Below are 25,901 nucleotides of genomic sequence, written 5' to 3'. Positions count from 1 at the left end.
CTTTTTGCAGCTTTATTTTCTTGATAGCACTTACTGTTATCTAAAATTATCTTTTTATGTTTTATGTGATTTTCTGTATTTCCACTGTAACATAAGATCCATGAAGGGTAAGAATTGTCTTCCTTATCATTATACCCATAGCACAGAAAAGTAATTGTCATATATTAAGAACTAAGTGAACATTTGATGAATGGGGAAATTAGTAAATTTATTCTGATAACATATAACAACATTCACAATACATATTTTTCATGTTGACATCAGGTATTTAAACCATAACTAAGGCTGGCTCTGTTTCTAAACTTTGACGGGGAAAGTGGTCATTTAAAAACAATTTAGATGTAGACAAGGACAGAAAGATAAAAAGGAATTTTAAATTAGGAAGAGAAATTAAATGGCTTCTCTTCTCACCTATTTCTCCTGGAATTCTCTGTAGCCTGTCACGCTGTAGATATAACTGCCTTTTAGAAATTCTTTTCGATCTTATCATCTAGAATACCTCACTCTCTTGATGATCCATTTATGTGTCTGCCTATTATTAATTGGCTTCTCATCGTACTCTCATGGACAACTTGTGAATTTCACAGTATTCTCTGCTCTGATTTTCTCAGTACCTTCTTCTTTACTGACTACATTCATGAACATAGCTTCTGTTGTACTTTAAATAACATATTTATTAATTATCCATCTAATCACCCATCATTATTTCTGAAGCCCAGACATTCATTTCTAAGTAAAAGCTAGTTACCTGCACCTGAACTTAACACTTGCACCCTGAGTTTCAAGCCCAAGCTTATTGTCTTAGTTCCACAGTTCTTTATAATGGTAATTATTTTTTTAGCCCACCCTCCTCACCTACATGCCCCCTCATTTACACCAATACTACATCAATCACTGAACCCTGTAAATTCCAACACTGGGATATCTGTGCCAGATGTTCCCTTGTCATTTGCTCTGCTTCCTCGGTTAAAATTTCTCACATCCAGCATTTCTGAATTTCTTAACTCCAGTTTTAAGACTTTTCAGATTACAAAACACTGAAAGCTCCCTAATTTTTACTAACAAATTTTTAAACTGTCATTTAAAAACCCTCTGTGATCTCTTTATCCACCTTTACAGTCTTCTCTATGACTACTATCTCTACTATCTTTATTTGGAAAGGAGCAAAAAGGGCTGTTTAGGTTTGTGGGTGGAACTGGAAAGGGATAGGAAATGGGAAGGCTTCTGTGGCATGTTCTATTTTTTTCTTCTGTGTGGTTGTAACATTTTGTGATTGTTTTGTAAAAGTGATTGAGGAATATACTAACTCATGCAACTTTCCTTAAAAAAAATCCAATTAAAATATTATTTAAAAAAATATGTTCAACCCCACTAGCAACCTAGAAAATAAGAATCAAAACAATTGACAAAAATGATTGGCAAAAGTGGCAAATGATTACCAAAAATTAAAAAGTTTGATGATATCAAATTCTGGTCAGAGTGCTAGGGAACAGGAGCCACATACACTTTTTATTGATCTGGCAACTCTGGAGATTAAAAATAATTTTTTTTTGCACTTTTTCATATATGACAAGACAACTGCACAAGGATACTCACTACAGCCAAGTTTAAAATAAGTAAAAATGGAAAGTCATTTACATATCTTTCAGTTAAAAAACAAATTTGCCTTTTTGGGTTTTTTTTACATAATGAATTGTGTACAAAATTCAAAACTAATGAAACCAATATGTACATACCAGCACTAAAAAATCTCATGTAGGTAATATTGAGAAAATAATACATTTCAGAATATATATAGTATGTTAACACTAAACTACATATTAAATACATATCTCAGAATTCAAATCTCTTGCAATCTGTAGGCACAGAAAATCAGCACGTAGGGTAAAGGGGGTCAAATATATGGTGATGGAAGGAGATTTGACTTTGTAGTGAACATAAAATGCATTGTACACTTGAAACCTATATAATTTTATTAACCAATGTCACCCCAATAAATTTAATTAAAAAATAAAATAAATGCTTCTGAATTCTAGAAAAAAAAAAAGAGGAGAATGACTAAGTGCTGAGCCTCAAGGTCAGTACAAAGCTAAAAGAAACTTACATGTGAGATGACTTAATTAAGAAGTATTTTATTGATAAAATAGATTCTAGCTAGCTTTGAAGAAATAGATTTAGTCTGGGAAAGGGATGAACAGTTCTGACAGAGGAAAAATATCCCTTAACTTGATCATTCTTAATATAGAGTTGTTTCTCCTTCCTTCTTCTCTGTCTGCTTTTCTCCTCCCAGTTTCCCCTCTTTCCTGTCCTTAGCTCTTCCTCTGAAGGACTTAAGAGCACATGTGAAACACCTTGAAGCTTCAGTGTAAAATGGAGATGATCACAGAACCTACATCATAGGTCTCATGCAAAAAGTAGATGAAGTAATAAATGCAAAGCACTTAGAACAGTGGAAAGGGCTCAGTAAACTTGTAGCTATTATTATTGGTGAACAAGATCATATGAATTGCCCTCTGTGATAACAATTCCCTCCTTTGGAGCTTCCGTTCCTTTTTGGTATAGTGAGTGTTAGATTCCAAAAAAGCTCCTGTAAGTTTTCCATGGGGCTCATAAACTTTAACCATAAAGCCAGAAAGAAATGCTATGAAATAGACAAAAACTGTAGTTTAATAAAATAGATGCTCACCTTTCTGTATCATATACAAGACTTTTTTAATACTCTTTAGTTGTGTACCTTCTATGAATGTTGTAACCACACTAAATATCTTAAATAAATCAAAATATTATGAAAACATTTTAATATTCCAGAATACTTCTTAACATGTAACTGAAGAATCAAGTCTTTGTTGGCTTTCCTGATATCAGTAATTTTAATCTCTAGATTGAAGAATTAACCTTGAATTTCTTCCACATTCGATTATTTATTGGACAATACCTTATGAATTGTAGTTTGCCTAAGCTACTACAGGAGTAAAAGACATCTTTATAATAGAAATCTTGCTTTCTCAGAGGTTATCCAAGCTATCAGTATTTATTGCATTTTTTGGTACTTTATACTTTTTTAAAAAAATTACGTCATGATTGACTGTCATAACAACTTTCAGGAAAGTTACACATTGATATAATCATTTTATAGCTGAAAACAATTCTGACAAAAAGCACTGGAGAAAAAAAGGAGACTTTATTCAGATAACATTTGACAAATGGGGAGACACAGCTTCCAGTAGAAATTGAAAGTACACTCTGCAGAAAAAAAGGAGAGGCCATTTTTTACAGAAAATTTTCTACCCATAGTTCCCAGATGAGGTTTCCAAATGTACGGTTTGGATGGGTTGGTACAAATGCAAATAAGGGTACATTCTGTATAGTTCTGATTGGTTGGGTGATAGCATGGCAATGAGGAAACAAGGAACTTCCCTGCAGCGGTTGGCTCAGACAGTGTAGTCAGGCAGGGCATAAGGTAGGCACCTGAGAGTTCAGCTTGTGGTTCTTCCCAGAATATAGAGTACTTAAGAGGCCACTAGACTCATTTTGAATTTAGGCCCAGTTAACTGTAGAAAATTCAAGTCCATCTCAAAATATACATTCCTCCTTGGGGATCACATTAGGCAATATAGCTAATGAACCTAAAACAAAAGAAGTGAAGTAACTTACACAGACTCATAGAGCCTGAGAGTTATAAATCATAACTCTTTCTGCAACAGCCATTACCTAACAGAAAAGCTAGAAACAAATTATGTATTATTGAGTTATATAAATGAATGCCGGAGTTAATAAATGAACAGCAATAAACATATGATTAGTCCTAATTAAATCTGGAAAGAACCAAGCAGATCTTATAAATAAATATAGAGAGCCATAATGTTAAATGACTTTGCAGTGTTTGTATAACTCTTTCAATAAAACAGATAAAGTAAGGTTAAAGTTTTCTGATCCCATTGTACATGATTGTCCCATGGCCAGGGCTGATTTTGCACCCAGATCATTGTGGGGACTTTGTACACTCATGTAAAGAGTTAAAAGGTATAAATAAATTCTGCTATGTGTTGATTTCCATTTGGTAGAAAGCTAGGAGTCAGGGTCATGGATGACTTTATCCCCAGACAAATTGCATTTTTCTGCTGTGACTCAAAAAATAAGTAAATAAGCTTTTATCTCTCTTAGGCTAAAATATACCATTCTAAGATTGCTTTTTTAGCCACCACAATAGTTCTTGAAATATTTTTTACATATCTTATAAGGCATGCATGTCTGTAGCACAAGGAGATTTAATATGTGAGTTTAAAATTGCTTATAATATTCACTGTACATTATAATAGCTTGTAAGATAACTATATTCTGCAGCACAGCACCAATTTTACTCTAGTTTGAATTAAATTTTTGCTTATAATATTTAAAATGCAGAATGAAAAGTTATTCATAAACATCTGATTTAAAACAATATCAGCACATTTCTTTTTAATTTACTGAGCCTTCTATCTGCCTGTTACTGTTGAAAGTAGAGAAAACATGCCAAAGAAAGTACTTGCACTCAAATAAATTACATCCTAAGAGAGTTACACAATAAACACATAAACAAATATTTTTCATAATGCAGAATAGTGGTGAGTTCTATAAGACATCATCCAAGAAAATGTGATAGATAATGTCTTATAGACTATAATGCATCAGGCAAGAGTGATCAGGTATGTATCATCAAGAAGACGATATTAGAAATATATCCATATATTCCATAAATACTTAGTGGAAGACAGCCATGTGAATTACTACAAGAAGAGTATTCCAGGCAGAGAGTCAGAAGCCCTGAGATGGATATGAGATAGCTGTATTTGAGGAATGGCGGGGCCGGGGGAAAGGGTAATGTGGTTTGAACATGGTGAGTAAGTAAAAAGTAACATTAGAGAAGTAGTTGGGATCTGCTTATATAAATCTTTTATGTAAAGAGTTTGCATTTTATTGTAATATTAATTACAAAGCAGTCTGAAAAGTCTTGTTGATTGGATACGGGGTGAAGAAGGCAAGTCAAACAGTAAGACTGCCCTTGGAAAGAGCTATAACATATACTGCATATATTATAGAAATTTGATTCTAGGGAACCTCAAAGTGATAGTTACCTGTAGATCCAAAACATTTATACCCAGCAGTATAAAATGAATATGTATGTACGTTATGTAGTATAATGAATGTTCAAATCCTACAGTTGAGACTAGGTCAGCCAAGCCTGAGTAGTGCATGCTGTTTCTTTTTAGCATCTGAATGCAGTGATATCTTATTTGTTAAAATTTATTCTTAATTAAGATAGATCAATTAAGGCAAACTATACCTTAAGACTGTTATAGATCTAACTCTCTTACATGCGATGTGGTAAGAAGAGCCAAGATTTGTCAAAGAGATTATGTGGTCCTTGGGCACAAGCTAGTAACCATTCTTGCCCCCTGTCTGATCTGAGCTTTTAAAGTCTGCATTGCAAAGCATAATCTGTGGATCCAGTCCAAGACCTGCTTGGCCCTATCACATTGACTCCATCCCCATTATCCCACAGCGATACGCAAAAGAGAGAACATGTTTAAATTGCTCAGTGCCAGCTGGCTGATTTCACTCCCGACATAGCAATCTGAGATTTTCTGGCTTGTTGTGAAAGGAAGGGAGGGGCCAGCCAAAATGATACCCATAGAAACAGTAATTCAATCTGTTTCATTTTGTGTTTCTTTGCCAGTGAAATGGCTTATAACTTTCTTTCACTGCCATAAAGGAAAATAATATATATTTCATGTGTGTTAAATTATTCACTAAGAAAACAATATGGTTAGTCCTATCATCAGAAACTGAGGTAGTACTAATTATACCATATTGAAAAAGATAGACAAATTCTATAAATTTATAGTTATATGTTTATAAATTAAAATGCATTAATGATTACAAGGGTAACAAACAAAATAATTAATTTAAAAAACAATTTCAGTGTGCTATTCATTTCTATTTAGCATTTTCCCTACCATGTTTCACCACCCCTCCATTCATTTTTTTTTTAGGTGCTTACACTTTTTTAGACAGCTTGAGAGGCAGAATCAATGAGAAGTAAGAGCATGTCTGTCTAATTTCTAGTGCATGCCTAGTGACAACAGTAGCTGCTTCTATTACAGTAACTCTTAAAGATACTTTTTTTTTTTTTCATATGCCAGATATGATTAGAAAACATAGTACCGGGGATTGGCAGTGACTTATGTTGTGGTTTCAGCCCTCAAGAATCTGGTCATTTAAATGGAGGATTTATCAAATGGCCAAAATTAAGAATGTTTTAAGAAGTTTATCCTGGTATATGTAAAGCAGGGCTGTAATTGGTTTGGTACATTATTTTATCAAGCAGAAAAACTAGCTATATGGTTTCACTGATGCAGTGGGTACAGTCATGGGGTCATATCTTTGAACTAACTTGTGCAGGGGACTTGGTCCCAGGAGCTAAGACCCTCTTCCATGTCTCTCTTTCCCCAAGGTCACACATTCTCTCCCTGAATGAATGTTAACGAGCCATCCAAATTGCTACCAAACTCATGAGTTTTCCACTGTTGTGTTATGTCCCTCAATATTTTATGTCCCTCAGATTTATATTTTGGGTTATATTTTATCAGCATTTTAAAGTTTTTTTAATAGTGGAAGCTGGACAGGAGAGAAGAACATAAAGGATTGTTTACATTAGATCATTTTGCCTGATTGCCTAAATAAGAACTTACCCATGCAAAACCTTTGAGTCTTGTTTTTTTCATATATAAAATTCTAATCATTATGTCATATTTACAAGAACCCTTTTTCTTGGTTCAGAAAACAAAAGTACCATGTCTATAAACCTTAAAAACACAGACTTGATTTCACCCTGGGCAAGAAATATGTGCATATATGAAGACATCCCAGGCCACTTATTCATTATTATCATTCATACTAAAGAATAAAGATCAGTGTCTGCAAAGAACATTTTTGCTCTCTTGGGCTAGAAGGCTACCACATCTCCAAAGGACCTGCTAGTTAGCCAGGGTCTCCCCTCCAACTAAAGCTTCTCCACTATAGCAACACATTCAGAAGAGAACTCTTAGCTGCTACCAGCCTATTGGGGCATTATTTAGGAACTATGAGGTAGGGAGAAATGATTTGTATGAAAATATAATAAACACACTGAACCCAATCTTTATTTCAAAAAGATGCCAAGACTTCAGGTTTCTGTTCCAGCGTGCAAAGAGCTTAGAAGTCCTGTCACCCATATTTGCAACAACAAAAGAAGCTGAACAAACTAGATCCATCAAAGTATTGAGGTCACAGGACTAACTGGTGAGATAGGCATATATAGAGAATACAAATCAGTTTACCTGAAGCAGAAGCTGCCAAAGCCAGCGACCAATAGGAACACTCCCTCAGCTAGAGGCTGAGTGTGGATTAGCCTGACAGACAAAATCTCCTGGGTGAGGGCAGTCTAAGGGGATCCCTACACTTACATGTGTTTACCTCCAGGAACTGCCTCTACCCACTCCCCAGCTTTTAGAATATATAAAAAAGTTATAAGATTTCTTAGAAGAATTAGGACTTCTTAGATGTCTTGAAAGAATTAAGAAGAATTAGGAATTCTTCAAAGGGAGGACATATTTGCTTATCCATGGGTCATTGAACATGTCTCTTAAATTTATGCTTTTTCACTTCAGTTCCAGTTTTCAGTCTTAGATCAGGTCTTGATCATCAATCACTTGGCCTAGTGTCACAGCTTCCGATCCCCTCTTCTTCCTCTTGGTCTCTTGCCTCCTTCCAGTCTCCTTGGCCACACTCCTGACTTTCACTGTCTAAATCACCTGTCTATATTATGCAATTTCTCAATCCAGAGATCACCATCATCTTCAGCAACTACCAGATCAGAACTAAATATGGCTCATTACAATCTGACCCCAATCCAGGGCTTGTAATTTCCGACTTTTAGTCCCACTAACTCCAAAGGGTAATACCCCATTCGCACCTAAATTCAAATTAATGACTTTCATGTTTTGGGACCCCAATTCATTTTGTTCTCTCACCTTGGAGTGTCCAAAATTGAGTAAATCAATTTCTAGATGGCGTCTGCTTGCAGAGCAAACTCATTATAAATCTGTTTTCTTACAGAATGCTCCTCCTCAATTACCAAATTTAATTGTCCAGAAACTGTTACTGTGCCATCTTGATAGCCTGAGGGAGATTCTTCATGAGTTTTACATTATGCAGTCTGCATTTCTTTTTAATATTTATGAACTCAACTTTACGGATTTAAAATTGAATTCCTGTTGTATGAGCATTTTTTTTTTTTTATTAGTTGCTTGTTTCCCAAATCTTTTAAAAATGTTATCTAACTAAATGCTCGGTATTTCATAGAGTAGCCCCCAAATATGTTTTTATCCTTTTCTTAAAACCCAATAATAACAATAGTTTAATATAATTAAAATAATTATTTGCTAGAAACTCATAATGCTGAAAGTACTATTCTAAACACTTTTTATGAATGAACTGATTTAATACTCATAAGATGATCTGTTATGATCTTCATTTTACAAATGAGAATACTAAAACACAGAGAATAAGTTTATTGCTGAATATTACAAAACCTGCCAAATATTGAGGCTTGGATCTCAATTCAGACTATTTGGTTCCAAATTCTGTGAATGATGAATTCTCAACCTGCCTAATTGGTAGCTACTATTAGCTGGAAATTACTACAGTTGTTACATAACAATTTCCCTGGTCATTTAAATGTAAAATAGTGAAGTTTCATCTAAATATGTATATCCCTTCCAGTATCTAGCACAATGCTAAGAACTTACAGTAAATGTTTGTTAAAATATAAATGTAATTAAAAAATACGTAAAGCTATAATGCTTTGCCTTCACGTGATTATTCAGAATCAGTGGGGGGAAATCACTATTTAATAATGTTTAAGCATAACCATTATTTTAAATTAATTTATTTTGCTTAAAAGGAATATATTACAATTTCAGTGGTTAGTATCCCCCTTTCTGATCCACTTGTTCTTATTCCAATGTAAATCAAATAGAACCCTGAAACAATCACATTAAATGTCATTTAATTTGACCTTCAGCACAAAAAGATATTTTGTGATTTTTGGTAAATTCCATTGTAATTAAATTCAGAGTGAATGTGACCAATTTTACTTGAACTACCTCTTTGTACCCAGTAATAACCAGCCCTCCTGATGTGGGGTATCACATATTCTTAAATCTTAGATCCCTAACTATTGAAAAGCAAATTAAAATCGACTCTTTTAGGAATATTAATTATAATTCTTTATACTCTGTTAGTACCTTTCATCCAAAGACTTCAAAAAGGTACAGAAGTGTTAATTAAACTTTGTGGGATTGTATTTCTTTTCAGACATGTGTGGATATGGATCACGATATCATTATATATTATCAGACATTAGAATAACCCAAATAAGTTTTAACCCTATTCTTTTGCTATTTTCTTTTTCTTTGAATATATATGAGAAACCCGTGCAATATCTTTCTTTAAAAAGCTCAATATATTAGATTCGAGTATTTAAAAATTGATCCAAATGAAGAGCTGTATCTTAGTGAAGTAGGAAAAAGAACTTTTCACTAAATAACACTTTGGTCAAAGTTAATACAACTTTTTTTTCAGTCATTCCTAGTATGAACTTTCTTCTTTTTCCACCTTTGGAACTAATTCAAAACAACCCTTTCCAGTTCATTCCTAAAACCTAATAAAAGCAAATTTTCCTTCGACTCTTTGGACTTGCCTATGGTTCACTGTAGCTTGCTTGTCCAGAATTGCCATTATTTGCTATGCCGAAATAACCTCATTTTTCAAGTGCAGAAATTGGCTATTTTATTTTTTGAGGTTGACACTCCCTTGTAAAGAATTTTAGATATGTTATTACATTTCCTTTATTTTATAGAAAAATATGTGCTAAGATATAGAAAAAAGCAGGTACAATTGGAGCAAAATAACGTGAAATTTGCATGCTATGTATTCTAGAGCTGGGCTTAGGAAGAAGCCAAGACATCATTTTTTTTTCCTGAAAATTTGGATTTGACAAACACCCTACTATGGATTCTATCTAGATTGATAAGTTTATGAAACATTTTATTTAAATGAAACTTTTAGAATACTTGACATGGATTCTCAGGCAGATTTTAAATGCTTTACTTGGGACTTCTTAAGCAGAAAATACAATTGAAACCCTGAGACACTCTACAAGGAAACATTTAAATGTATAGCTTTGAATTTGGGTCCTAGAGTACATTCATAATTTAGCAAATGACTCTCTAAGATGTTACTAAATTACTGAAAGGAGTATTCAATCTCCTCAGACCTACACATCCCCAGAGAAATGCAGGAATCTATTCAAATAAACAGTGTCTTCAAAGAAGAGTTGTCACAATGCAGTGTCTATCAGGTTCCAGACATTTAATGTTTGTTTCCTCCATTTATATCAAAAAACCTACGGTGAAGGTTTTCTTGTCTCCATTTGACAGAGGAAGAAAACAAGACCGAGAAGCTACACAGTTTGGCTGGAATCTCTTTAACTAGAACAATATCAAAACTTAAAGAAATTTAAATTTTTCTTGGTTTCTCATGCTGTAAAGAAAGTGTGAGAATAGAGAAGTGGTATGTAATTATTTATCATTGTTTAAATTCATATATGACTCCCCCCCAACTTTATTGAGTTATAATTGACAAAATTGTAAGATATTTTGTGTACAATGGGATGATTTATGTATACAACGTGAAAGAGTTCCCATGATCTAATTAGTATATCCATAACTTCACATATTTATCTTTTTTTGTTGCGAACATTTAAGTTCTACTCTCATAGCAAATTATGTAATACAGTGTTATTAACTATAGCAATGATCATCTTTTACCTATGGCTTTTTTTTTTTTAAAGTTAAATGAATGAGATCACTTTACTGCTCTCATAAGTTAGACGTGCCAGTTGCCAATGGGTAGCATTACTTGAAGGAAAGTTACAGTGATACTCCTTCGCACTTGCCCATTCTGTGCACCACCATCATTAATTCAGCTCTCTTAATCCTCTATGGTTAGCAAGGACCTTCATCTCAGCATGAAAAAAAGTTAAAAATAAATTTTAAAACGAAACTGACTAAGGCACCTTAGATTATGGACACATTCCTTCCTTCTTACTCTGTTAAAAACTAGATTAACTCTGAGAGCTGGGTTAGGTTTCCCTCTTGTGGTTCCCCAGTGTAAACTTCTACCACAGCACTTCCGCTTTTTTCTCATTTTGGGTTTATTGGTTTGATTACCTGTTTCAACAGATGTCTTTGATTACAAGCAAAATCACTGATTCTGGTCTAGTTAAATCAATGGAGTTTATTGACAGAAAATCAGGATTTTACAGTATCAAGGAGAGGAAGGGAGAGACAAGCCTGGGAATGGATTGAAACAAAGACTGTTCCAGAAGCGTAGGAGCCAAGAAAAGAAGAAAAATCTTGTAGCTTGAAAATCTGAGCAGTGCTCCCTACTGGAATGAATGTACCTAAATGTTTGTAGATGCTTCATATTCTGTTCAATATTCAAGTTCCAGGGAAGGAGTGTCCAACTGACTTACCTTGGTTCATATGCGCTTATGGGTAGGGCATGTGTTACATCCAATATACATGGGGTGCTTATCATGAGAAAACAGTAAGCCTCCAGAAAGGTATCAGTGACTGTTGAGAAAGAAGAAAGAAAATAAGAGTAGTTATTAACTGGTTTATGTGTTCTTTGAAGTCAGCTTTTATTTTATTTTTTTAAATTTTTAATTGCTAGCATCACATAGTCGCTACTTAATAAACGTTGACTCACATTGTGTGTAGTAAATTAAATCGCCATATCTTGACCCTATTCTACTACCCATAAAAATATTTATTTCCCTTTCATTAAGTATTTATTCTTCATTCCCCTCTTCTCTCTATTCTAACAAATGATGAAAAAGAAAAAAACACATTATGCAAACATTTATTAGGGTCATGATATGTGCAAGTTACAGCAGATGCAGTGGGGAACAAGGCAAGATGCCTTCCCAGCAGGAGTTAACAGCCTCGTATGAAAGACATAAACAAAGTCAGAAATCAGTTAACATAATTTAGAGTACAGGCTTGTAATATGCAGACCGATGTTTGTCACAATATTAACTCTAATAATAAAAACCTAAAAAGAACCTAACTCTTCAAACATTGAACGATAATTCTGTTTCTTGACAATTTTTTTTTTTTTAGGCGAGGCAACCCTTGGTTGACCTCACAGATTGCAAGGACCTTGTCAGTTTACAATCCCTTAGTTTTTTAATTTTTACACCTACAGCACCTAATATTCCTAGGTGGTCTCCTATCCAAGTACTAACCAGGCCCAACCCTGCTTAGCTTCCGAGATCAGACAGGATCAGGCTTGTTTAGGGTAGCATGGCCGTAGACTCGACAATTTTTAATTGAAAGCATATTATTCAGAAACTTAAAATATAAATAAATAATTCACAAAGAAATGTTAGAAATACTCATGTACGAAAAATAAACTATAACATACTATAACCACTGTGATTTTGACTGCGTTTAATATGCACATATAAGAATATGGACAAGAAAGTGGAGAACCTAGAGAAAAATAACTAATGCTAAAATAATAGATGTGTTTTATTTTTTATTTCAATGGAGTTATAATACATGTAATTTATAGAAATAAGTTTGACTTTTTATTCAGTTTTACGATTATTCAACCAAAAAAATGCTTAAATTGCTCTGCTGCTTGTTAATGTAGTTTAATTCCATTCTTAAATTTAGCTTATTTGTAGCTAGGGTTTTGTTGTGAATGTCAGGAGAGATTGTCATTGAAGTGTCACTGTTCACTTAAGCCTCTTCGGTTCTGAGTAGCTTTATACAGTTTTTTAGCCATAGGAAAAAAGTATTGAATGTTAAATAAATTGTAGTTAGAATAAGTGCTTTCCCGACCCTTTCTCATGCTATGTTTTTTACTTCTCTCAATCTTTCCTGGGAATTGTGAGTGCTTTAAACTCTTATTATTTAAACTGAATACATAGCATTTTCCTTTCATTATTATTCCAGGTGAATTTTCCAAACTATGTAGGTTCTATGCTTTTTTCTCCAAATAAGGAAAGTGTGTAGTAGTCCCATCTTACTTGTGGTTTTAACTTTCTGTGGTTTCAGTTACCTGTGGTGGACCGTGGTCTGAAAATATTAAATAGAAAATTCCAGAAGTAAACAATTCATAAGTTTTGAACTGTACACTATTCTGAGTAGTGTATTATCTCGAGCCATCCCACTCTATCCTGCCTGGGATGTGAATCATCTCTTTATCCAGCATATCCACGCTGTAGACAGTCCCTGCCCTTAGTCATGTAGTAGCCATCTTGGTTATTAGATGGGCTGTCATGGTATCACAGTGCTTATGTTCAAGTAACCCTCATTTCACTAATAATGGCCTCAAAGCACAAGAATAGTGATGCTGACAATTGAGATTTTCCCAAGGGAAGCCATGAAGTGCTTCCTTTAAGTGAAAAGGTGAAAATTTGTGACTTAAGGAGAGGTTGCTAAGATATACAATAAGAAAGTATCTTTTATCTGTAAAATTGTGAAACAGGAAAGAAATTTGTGTTAGGTTTAGCTATTAGCTATTACTCCTCAAATTGCAAAAGTTATGGCAACACTACATGATAAGTGCTTAGTTAAGATTTCAGAAGGCATTACATGCGTGGGTGGAAACATGAACAAAAACGTGTTCTGATTGACGGCAGCGTGTTGTGCTAGGAAGCATTGAGCCTATAGGGACTTCAGCAAGGGAGCCCCCGAAATGAGTGACTATATTCACATTACTTTTATTACAGTATATAGTTATAATTGCTCTATTTTATTATTAGTTGTTGTTGACCTTGACCTTCATTTATAAGTTAAACTTTATCATGGGTATGTTTGCATATAAAAACACAGTATACAGAGGGTTTGGTACGACCCATAGTTTCAGGTATCCACTGGGGGACTTGAAACATACCCCCTGCTGACAGCAGAGGACTACTGTACTTTCGTCACATCACCCCTTAGTTTAGCCCTTTGATATCTTCACCTAATCTTAAGTAGCCCTTTAAGATTAAATTCAATTAAATTTGGATTTGCCCACCAAATATTTTCTATTCCCAATCTTCATACTGACTTCTGCCATATCATTCTGGCAGGAACCTAGTGATGCCAACTCTTCCTTGCTCTCAAACAATATTCGAGAGAGTGTAGATTGCTTAGATTCACCTGGTCAGTTAACAGAGAATCGGTATTGAGACCCCCATACTCTTTCCCAGTCTAAAACTGTAATTATTGGTTTTGTCAGTAGACCTCAGCTGTATTACTTTGATTCAGAATTTTATTTTCTTTTTATAACTTCTTTGTTTCTCCTATTATATTCCAGAATCTGAAGATTTCTGAATAGCTAAATGGTACTGAAGTGCTACTTTGTAATAAAATGCAACAAATGGTGGTCATATTATAGATAAATTGTCCCAAAATGCACACATATTTCAAAGCAACTTAGAACTTAATTGTATTTTTTTCTCCTTTGTAATATTCTAGAAAAAAAAATGCTTAATTCCAGCTTTTAATTTCATCTGTCTTTTAATTAAATAGGGGATTGGACTTCGTTCTGTCATAAAATATTCCAGTTGCTATAATTTGTTTGACAGTTGTGCATTTTATTTCGATTTTGCTGTGTTCTTTAAGAGTTTTACAGAAAAAAATACTTAGATTCAATTTATTGAGCTTCTCTTATAATGTAGAACCAAAGTAATGCAGACAGGTAATATAGATACAAACTCAACAAAGGCTTGTCAATGAATCACTACGGAGCCTTAGCCCCCCATGTTTTCTCATTTTTTTTAATTCCCGAGAATTAAGTCATCATAAGAAAAACAAACAAGAAATGACGTTTAAAGACTTCAAAAACTAAGACTTTTCAAAAATTAAACTGCTAACCTCAGTTTCAGGGCTCTTTGGTATATGTCCTTCTTAATATAAATTTGATTTAACAAAAATTTCCAAATGGGATATTTGTATTAAAACCAAAGATGTGCATATATACTAATAAAAAATTTCTAAATGATAGATCTGATGTTCTGGTTTGATGGCCTGGTAGCTATGTTTTAGCCAATGCAATGATAGCAAAAATAGCAATATTAAAATAAATAAACGTTGCTGTTTCCATCCTAGTAAAATCCATATATTTATTGTTAATATATAGACATTTTGATTGAAAGAAAAGAATGCTGGGAAGAGGAATGAAACAAAACAATCACATCCTGTGGCCAATACAGTTTAGAAATCTTCATATATTTTTATTTAATCTAATTTTCAACAACTCTTTAGGCATTGTTTTATCTACTTTACAGAAGAGTTAGAAGACCAGTGAGATAAGAAACTTTCCCAAGTAGATACAGCTAATAAGTAGTAAAGGAATTTGAACATGGGGAGGCAAACTCTTCACTTTTTTCACGGAATTATATTACCTCCAAAAATGGGCCAGAATTAACTCACATGTTTTGTACCCACTGTGCATTACCCAGATATGTTGCATTCATTATTTGCTTTCAGTCTAGTGGCAATATTTTAAGAGTATGCGTGATTATACCCATTTTTACAAAGACGTTAAGTCTGTTTCCTAAACAGTAATCTACAAACAGGAAATAGTTTGTGATAATGATTTCAACAATCCAAAGATATCGAAAAACAACCTGTAAGAATGAGAAAATGGAAACAAAATAGTGACTTCTCTATAAATCAGTTAATTTTTTTCTTTTTTAAAATTGAAAACATGCTAATTTTTTGATATTGGATATTATGTTTTGGGTGTTATGATATAAAAGATGACAGTTGGATTTGTTTTTCATTTTGTTTTAATGTCAAATTTTGCACTTGGTATTCTCAGTGTTTTGTTATTGGTACTTAATATTACTATTCAGTACAATACAATAGTTTAGGAATCTACATGTTTTTAACTTGTATTTTCACAGCTAGTACTAGGTAGAATTGGGACTCAAGTCCAGATCAAATCCTATTTTCTACTTTCTGCAATGGAGTTATGATTATTTGTGAACATGCCAGTATAACACCCCTCCCATCCTGGATTGTGTGCTGCCTTTCATGCAGAGCTAAGTAATTAGGGGTATTTACTTATCTATATAGTTTTAGTGTTATCTTGCCTGCTTTTGTTGTCAGATTTTGGATGATGGCAGATTGCTGTTAAAAGCACAGAAATAAACTGATTGTCTGATAGTTTTCATGGTGATTTGTATGTAAGAGAGAGGATGTGTAATCATTTTAATAAAGATGCATTCATGGCTCATCCCATTTCATAATTTACAGACTCATCTGTGCCCCTCCCTAGGTCTACTGTATAATTAAATGGGCAGGCTGCATATTGAAGCAGCTGAATTTGTGCACAATTTCCTGATCAAACTGCATACTTTTTACTTGAATTTCCAAAGGCAGATACTTTTTCTAATCAGGCTGAATTTTTAACTAATCAAGATAAGTGTTTTAAAGACCTGTGCCTAGAATTTCATTGTTCAATGAAGTCGTACTCTTTTGTTCAATTCTTAAGCGTACCACTTTAATTTTTTTGTTTCCTTTAATATATAAAGTAGTTCTTCCATAAATATAGCCAATCACCTACTATATCTCGATACATGCATCTCTATTACTTTAAAATTACAGTGTATTGCTTACTTTAATGTGAATGAAGAAAAGTAAGATACTAAATTTCATTTATTCAAGAAGATAAGCTTTGGTTCAAACTGATGCAGAATACAGAGCCTACGCTCTCAAGCACTATATTGTTTTAAATATATGTATGCATAAGTATGTAGACCATCCATAAACAGAGAGATACTTTGTGTTTTTATAAATAGAAATACTTCTTTTTAAAGTGACAGAACAATCATGTCCCCATGAAAATTATTTTTAAAAACTATAGCTAGATTGGTAGAGTACAATGTGCTAGTTTAAAAATAACAATTATAAAACATAAAATAAAGGGAGTGGAAGGGAAAGAATAAGGGTTAATTTAGAAAGGAGAGAGCGGTGTTGAGATTAAACTATTAAATTATTAAATGTTTGGTACTTTATTTTTTAAATTTTTTATTTTTAAATTAGAGTTGACATTCAATATTATTTTATATTAGTTTCAGGGGTACAACATAGTAATTAGACATTTATGTAATTTCTGACATTATCCCCTCGATAAGTTTAGTACTCACCTAGCACCATACATGGTTATTACAGCACTGTTAACTATATTCTCTATGCTGTGCTTTACATACTCATGACTATTTTGTAACTACCAATTTGTACTTCTTAATCCTTTCATCTTTTTCACCAAGCTCCCCAACCCCTCTCCCATCTGGCAATCACTAGTTTGTTCTCTATATGAGTCTGTTTCTGCTTTATTTGTTTGTTTATTTTATTCTTTAGATTCCACATGTAAGTGAACTCATATGGTATTTGTCTTTTTCTGTCTAACTTATTTCATTTAGCATAATACCCTCTAGGTCCATCCATGTTGAAATGGTAAGATTTCATTTTTTATGGCCAAATAATATTCCATTGTATATATGTGCCACATCTTCTTTATCTGATCATCTATTGATGGGCACGTAGTTACTTCCATATCTTGGCTGTTGTAAATAGTGCTGCCATGAACATAAGAGTGCATATATCTTTTCAAACTAGTGTTTTAAATTTCTTCAGATAATTACCCAGAAGTGGAATTGCTGGGTAATATTGTCCCTACTACCCAAAGTAATCCATAGATTCCGTATAATCCCAATGACATTTTTTCACAGAACTAGAATAAATAATCTAAAAATTTATATGGAACCACAAAAACCTTGAATAGCCATGGCAATCTTAAGAAAGAAGAACGAAGTTGCTGATATTATGCTACCTGATATTAAACTATACTATAAGGCTATAGTAATCAAAACAGCATGGTGTTGTCATTAAAACAGATATGTAGATCAATGGAACAGAATAGAGAGCCTAGAAATAAATCCATTCCTATGTGGTAATTTAATCTGTGACAAAGGAGGCAAGAACATACAATAGAGTAAAGACAGTCTATTCAATAAATGGTATTGGGAAAACTGGACAGATACTTGTAAAAAATGAAACTGGACCACCTTCTTACAACATATATATGAATAAACTCAAAATGGATTAAAGACTTAAATGTAAGACTTGAAACTATAAAACTCCTCGAAGAAAACATAGGTAGTAAACTCCTGACATTGCTCTTAGTAATATTTTTTCTGATACATCTCCTTGAGCAAGGGAATCAAAAGGAAAAATAAACAAATAGGACTACATCAAACTAAAAAGTTTTTGCACAATTTCATCTTTTTATTTCCATCATTTTATATAAAACCTTGTTTTATAATACTCACCTTAGTAATTTGCATTTTATCCTTCCATGGTACGCATTTTTCAAATTATTAAACACTCTTGAGAAATGCCATCTTCATGATTAAAAACATTTCCTGTTATTGTTGTTATATTATTTAATTAGCCATCCTATTTATATCCAACCATTCATTTTCATTTTTCTTATCATACAAATTTTTTAGCATAATTGAGCATTATTCCACTTCAAAGAGGAAATTCCAGAGTGAAAAAATTTGGATAATAAACACATTTAAGGTATTTTTCTTAAAGTTATATCCAAATTGTCTGTGTTTATTTATTATTGCAATAAAATTGCAAGAAAAAGAACAGAATAATTTCATCATGTTCTAGCCAACAGTACATATTTATTGTGTTTGTGTTTGACAAGCAAAAATGGTGATGATGACATCAGATAGATATAAATATATCTGAAAAGATTAATGCAGAACTAAATCTCTCATAAATTGGGCAGGCCACATTAATCAAAATAAATAGTTACCATTTGATGAATGTGTATGTCTGTGTTTTTGTGTGTCTATGTGCGTAAGGAAAACTTTTATAATAATGACAATTACATATGTCTTACTGAGAATATAGCATGTTCCAGGTACTTTATTTTGGGGAGGGAAAAATTTTTCTTCTGCCTTTCTTGGTTCTTCTGGCTGGTTTAAGAATTTAAATTGACATGAGACAGATTAACAGGAGGGAAAAAATGTAATTTATATGTACAGAGGTCTCAATAGAAATGGGACCTAAAGAAGTGACCAAAGCAGGCATCCTTTATATTTTTTGAGACAAAGAAACCATAAATTCCTGAGGAATTGACAAAACAAAGAAATTTAGACTTGGGTGTTTAATTAGTAAAGAAATCACAAAGTTTGTTTATATAGCCTTCTTGACCCTGAATTCCCTATTTTTGGTGATAAGGATGTCTCTATACCTTTCACGTGGGAGATATATTTCCTGCTTTCAGGAGGATAAAGAAGGGCCAGATTGTTCTTTTGTACCTGCTGTTTTTCAGGTAACTTTAATTCAAAATAATCAATATGCCACTTTGGCATACTTTGGGGAAGCCTGCCCTGAGCCTCAACATATATAAGTACTTCGTATTGTTATTTCACTTAATCTTTACATCAACCCCATGAAGTGGTTTCCGATTTTATACTCTTTCCTTCATTATGTGGGAAATGTGGACAACAAAGCATAGGACTTACAGGAATTAACTAGCCCAGTGTTATACAGATAACACGTGGTAGCTTGCTAAAAGCATTATTACACCAATTTTACACATAAGGAAACTAGACAAACTTCACACTCAGGTCTTTCTCTTCCAAGATCCACCATGCTGGACTGTTACAATTCTCATTATGTTCTTTAAGTTCCAAACTGCCATGTTAGTTTTAGTTTATACCACATCAAATACTGTTTTACAGTCTTTCGCACCTTTACCATCTCTATTGATTTTCTTCGAGAATAAGATACATTTTATACATTTATCATTTACTCATAATATTTAGCTCAATTATTAACTCTCAGATAGTGTCGATATACATTTTATAGTGTTTTAGTTAAGATAAAATATATAATGTGTGTTGTTACCTAGTACATAGCACTTTGACTATTGAATGTAAATCTTCCTCATGATTACTTTCCTTATTTTTTTACTTGTTCATTGTATAAGAGAAATCACTTAAGAAATGTGAGTAGAATGTATTTTCTATACATAAACAAAACAGATTGTAACAACTTGAAGCCAGTATTTTTTTTCTTGATAAAATATTATTATCAAATATTGGGAAATATGTTAGGGCTATGACACCGAGTAGATCAACATGGCAAACTTTTTTTATTGTAATATTATTTTGTGGAGTCTCAAAGTTAAGTCTCAAAGTTAAGGTCAGGGTGGGGTGGGGGAGTAGAATCTTAAATATGATTGAATGCAGCTATTGCACAAATTTATCTTATGATACCCCTGAGAGAGACCTAGTCTGGCTTGGCATAAACATTTACAGAGCTAGGGACTACAGTTTTTCTTAAAATAGTTCATTTCATTTGGAGATACATCTAAATTTAAGAAACGACCATTTGGAAAGGTTTCAATCCAGCTTCCCCACATCACCCACTCCATTATCCTTGGAAAAGCTATGGAGGAATACCTACTAAATCTATCTCTTCTTTCGTCATGACCACCAATTTAAACATTTGAGATACAGGTACACTTCGGAGATATTCTGGGTTCTCTGCCAGACCATAGCCATAAAGTGATTATCGCAATAATGTGAGTCATAATCTCTTCTGGTGGAGATTTGTTAAATTTGTTTTTAAAAAAGCAACATCTGTGAAGCACAATAAAGTGTAGTAAAGCAAGGCATGCCTGTATTTTTCAAATTTATAGTATTTAAGTGACCAGAATTGCCTAATATGACACAATTCTTTGAATAATAGCAATTACCTTCTACTTTCTAAGACATATTGCAATACCTTCAGACAAAACAATAACACTAACCAAATACCTAGACCAGTAGAATTATTATCTTTATTTTATAAATAAGAAGAGTAACTTATCTAAGACAGAGATTTAGCACATAGTAGATTTAAGAACTTGAACATTGGATTAGCCAATGAGATTAATACTATATACTGGTTCTGTCATAAAATATCTTATATAAGACATTCTCTGCACCTTTTCAAGAGTTGTGTTTTTTAATAGACTGCATCAGGCAGAAGTCCAAAAATGAAAATTTAAGAATTACTCTAGTCAGTGTTGATGAATAAAGCGAAGTGTATTGAGAACTATTACATGTCTTGTTTATGCTTGTTCTTGTATTTAAGGGTATAATAAGAAGTAAATGTGTTTCTAAATAGGTGAATGCAGATTTTTTTTTTTTAATGCAGAGTATTAGTGTCATGATGCCTTTGCTATAATTTATCAAGGTGTGTATGTCGGCCATAATTTTGAAACTTATCTCACTTCTTTAATAAAAGTCTCATTCCTCTTTTTTTATTCTTTGTCTTCCTCTCATTATTCCAGGTGCACATGGGAAGATAATTTGCATAGATGATTTGGCAAAACATGTTTTTATCCTAACCATAAAAAGCACACAGATTTCCAAATGTACATTTGCTCAAATATGGAAAGCTAGAAAAGCCGGTTTGTGATGTTTTCTCAATGGGAAAGGCATTTTCATTTTTAAAAGTATTTGTTCTGTCCTTCACATTTAGTCTTTTGGGACTTGAGAATCTCCTGCTATTCCTCAGTATGACATACACTTGAATATTTAAGGAGGAGACAAATTTAGAGTTTGTTACTTTGACATTTTGTGGTAATGTTTTCTGGTGGAGGAGCAGATGAAATAGGATAGAAAGAATGCCTATAAACCTTTCAGCTCTACAGAAATCGTTAGCCTTGGGGATTTGTCCCTTAAATCACCCATGAAAATAGAGTCATTAGCCATGTGGACCACATTAGAGAGGGCCTCAGTAAAGTCCTGGAAATGTGAGCTTGCAGAGCAGGATAGAACAAGTTGCATGCAGAGTTTACAGAATTTACTGCACCTTAGTTATGGGGACTAGGAGCAATTGTGTTCTTGGATCAAAGGCTCTAGCTGTAGATAGGCTGGATTGTGAAGTCCGGATGCCATCCTGTAGGGAAATGGGAAGTCATCATGTTGGGCAGGAAATGAGCACTTTTTTTCCTGTTTTTATTTGATTTATTGTTTTATGTATTACATAATAACATCTCTGATTTAGGAAAACATCTTTTAAAGCTGACTACAGATAGATTAGAGAAGTATGTGGTTAAAGAGAGTTAGAAAGTTTAATGAAACAATTCAGAAAAGAGATGTTGAGAACTAACCTAAGACGTTGAAGGTGAGAGGAGAAGCAGAACCTAAAATAAACACTGGTTAGGAATCCATTAATATCTAACCTTTGCAGTCCCAACTCTACCCCCATGTTTATTAGAACTCTCTAGAAGATTCAAGCTACATTTATAAAACTGTCCCAAAAATCTGTTTTTAATAGGTACAGTGTGGACATCTATAAAAAAACTCCAGTGTGCAAAGTAGAAAGTTTATAGAGTAGGAGTTTGTGATACACTCATCACAGTCTGTTAAATATATGACATTCTAATTAAAATAACTTTATTTACACTGATAATCTTGGGCCCTTCTACTCAGAGCAGAGAATAGAAGCAGTAGCTCAGGGTTTTTTGAATTAGTTTCATAAAAAATAGTTGACAGCCTTGCTCACTAAAGGACAGCCTCCTGCAATCACCAGCAACATTTATTTTCTGTTTTCAAGACAAAACTTTATTTTAGGGTAATGGAGCAGCAAATTTGTGACAGTTAATCTAGATTAAGTTTGTTGCTTGTTCATTTGGTTTTGTTTTTTTTTCTTTCTCCCTCTTAGGGTCAGTAAGTTTAAAGGTTGACAGTCTCCTGGCTTGTGATAAGTAAACTTTAAAATTATAAGCTAGATGATATCTTGCTTGTGGAAGTCCTTTGTATTGTGCAAAAGATGGAGGAGAGAAAGACAATTAGATGGAAAGATATGTTGGAGAATAAATCGAGCTTCAAATATATGAGTTTCAGTCACAGAAATGACGATTTGGGAAAGGGATTTCGTTGTTATTCCTTCAGTTGTAAAATGGAACTTATAAATGAATTCATTAATGACAACTCATTACTTTAAATAGTTGCCATTAACACTAATAATTTACTACTTAAAATTGTCTTATACTTTTAATTATAAAGTATATATAAAGTATATTATAAAGTATATAGTATATAATTGCTAAAACATTATATGATTTTTCTTTTATGACTACATAATGTTATCTAAAATATACTTTTAGTTGTTTCACATCATTGATTTTATGGCAGTATAAAATGAGAAAGAAATCAATGACAGATTTAGGAAGCTGAAATACATTCAGTTTATGTGGAATAAGACCCACTAGATTGATTTCAGTGTTAGATTGTTAGTAAAAATTAATTAGGTATATTTGTGTAGCTCTGTACCTGAGTACTTTATTCTGTTTCATAGATATTCATATTTGTCAGCCAATTCCTAGTCTTAATTATATCATTAGGAAAAATGTTTCTTCCCATTTCATTTTTATTTTCTTGAAAGTTGTTTTAGCTATTCTAGAGACTTTTTCTTTTCATACGAATTTTAAAATAAAATTTTCTGTGTCTACAAATATTTTGTTGAAATTTTGACAAGAATAATGTCAATTTAGGTAGAATTTTCATCATTGCTCTGCTAAGCCTTCCAATCCATAACACTGCATGTTTCTCCAATTATTTAGATCTTTTTAATTTATTTTATCAGCATTTTGTAATTTTTAGAGCGTAAGTCCTGTACATCAGTTGTTAGATTGACAATTAGTTATTTCATTTTTGGATAACATAAATGGTATTGTATTTTTAATGTTGGCAACCTTGTATTTATTGCTAGTCTATAGGAATACATTCTACAAACTGAAGTCACCTATTAATTTTGACTTTTTTTTTGGTAGATACCTTGGGATTTTCTACATAAACTATTATGCCATCAGCAAATAGGGAGAGTACCTTTTCAGTCTTTTTATTTTCTTGACTTACCGTGATGGGTTAAAACCTGAAATATTCTGCTGAATATCAGTGCTGAATGTGGATAGTCCTACGTTGGTCCTGATCTTAAGGAGAAGCATTCAGTCTTTTACCCTTAAAAATGAAGTTAGCTATAGTTTTGTTGGTTTGTGGATGTTCTTTATCAATTTGAGGAAATTTCCTTCTATTCTTAATTTTATGATTTTTTTTTAAGACTTTTTTTTTGGAGCATTTTAATGTTCACAGCAAAATTGAGATAAAGGCAAAGAGATTTTCTATATGCCGCCTGGCCCCACACATACAACAGCCCACCAAAGTGGTATATTTGTTACAGTTGGTGAACCTACATGGGCACATCATAAAAACCAAAAGCCTATAGTTTGCATTAAGATTGACTTTTGGTGTTATAACTTCTAGGGGTTTGGAAAAATATATACTAATATTTATCAGTCATTGCAGTATCCTACAGAGTATTTTCACAGCAGTAAAATTCCTTGTATTCCACCTATTTATTTGTCCTGCCTCTTCCCCCCACCCCCACACCCCAACTGCTGATCTTTTTTTTGTCTTCAATTGCCAGGAGCTCAGTGCACAAAACTCTGAGAGTTAGAAGTGCCAGGGGGACCCAGTCATGTTGGGGAGGGGGGTGCATAATAATGTGAGATTAACTCCAGAACCTCAAAAATATTCCCACAGTAAATAGCAGAGAAAAACCATCTCCTTTTTCTAACAGAGGGAAAGAGGAATCATTTAATCATTTAGAAATTCTCCAGTGCATTTTGTTTTGCATTTTGCATTTTGCAAATGTCATATAGTTGGAATCATACAGAATGTAGCCTTTTCACATTGGCTTCTTTCTTTTAGTAATATGCATTTAAGCTTGATAGCCCATTTCTTTTTAACACTGAATAATATTTCATCTAGACTTTTTTTGTCATTCCTTTTGTATTTTCTACATAGATGATCATATCATCTGCAAACAAAGACAATTTTATTTCTTCCTTTCCAATCTGCCTTTGTTTGCAGATGACATGTTCATCCTATATCCCTGCCATGTCTGGTGCTGATGCTTGCTCTGTCTCTTCAAATTGTGTTTTTTGCCTATTGGAATGACTCATAATTTTTTTTCTTGGTAGTCAGAAATGATGAAAAAGGTAAAAGGAACTGTTATGAGTAGGCCTTTTGTAATGTGGTGGTGATGTTGGGGAGAGAGGAAGCATTTGGTCGTCGTGATTAGGTCTCAGTCTTAGTGGGCCTTTGCCTATGGGCATGAACTTCACAAGTGTTTCTCAGTTTCTTCCATCCTCCTTTGGTAGAACATATGGCTGGAGTGGGCTGGAGTGGGGTGTCACCCTTGTCCCACACAGAGAATTAGCACAGGTTGGAGTTTAGTATTTCCCTTCCTTCAGGTGAGTTAGGCACTGATAATATCCTGGTTGTTAAGACACTGGTTAACTAGTTTCTCTTGGAGGCAAATTATTTCAAAATAATTCCTCTCTCTCTCTCTCTCTGTTTGAAGCAGGAGGGGATGTTTCTCAGATATTTATTGTGGGAATCTTTTTGAGCTCCTGGAGGTAATCTCACAAAACTGTGCTCACTTCTCTGCTGTCCCCCGACTCCCACCTTGCCCCATGACTGGTTCCTTATGGAACTTTTCATTCTGAATTGTGAACACTGAGGCTCAGTAATTTGTCAGTTAGAGTTTAGGTTTTCCTATCCCTGCACTACTTCCGGGGGCAGTTTCCATTCATGAGTCTGTGTTCTAATAAGACTCAACTCCCCGTATTCGCCTACTTCTCCAATCTTGGGGGCAACTGCTTGCCCTATG

General features: G+C 33.5%; 1 pseudogene; it reads right to left on the bottom strand.

The window, feature by feature from the left end:
- Nucleotides 1-12,342: 12,342 nt before the first annotated feature.
- On the bottom strand, nucleotides 12,343-12,461 carry LOC111741334 (annotated as a pseudogene).
- Nucleotides 12,462-25,901: the final 13,440 nt, after the last annotated feature.

Source organism: Pteropus vampyrus, unplaced genomic scaffold, assembly GCF_000151845.1.
Source record: "Pteropus vampyrus isolate Shadow unplaced genomic scaffold, Pvam_2.0 Scaffold76, whole genome shotgun sequence".
Classification (NCBI taxonomy): domain Eukaryota; kingdom Metazoa; phylum Chordata; class Mammalia; order Chiroptera; family Pteropodidae; genus Pteropus; species Pteropus vampyrus.
Note: the sequence above shows the minus strand (reverse complement) of the source record. Positions and strands in the feature narration are given on the sequence as shown.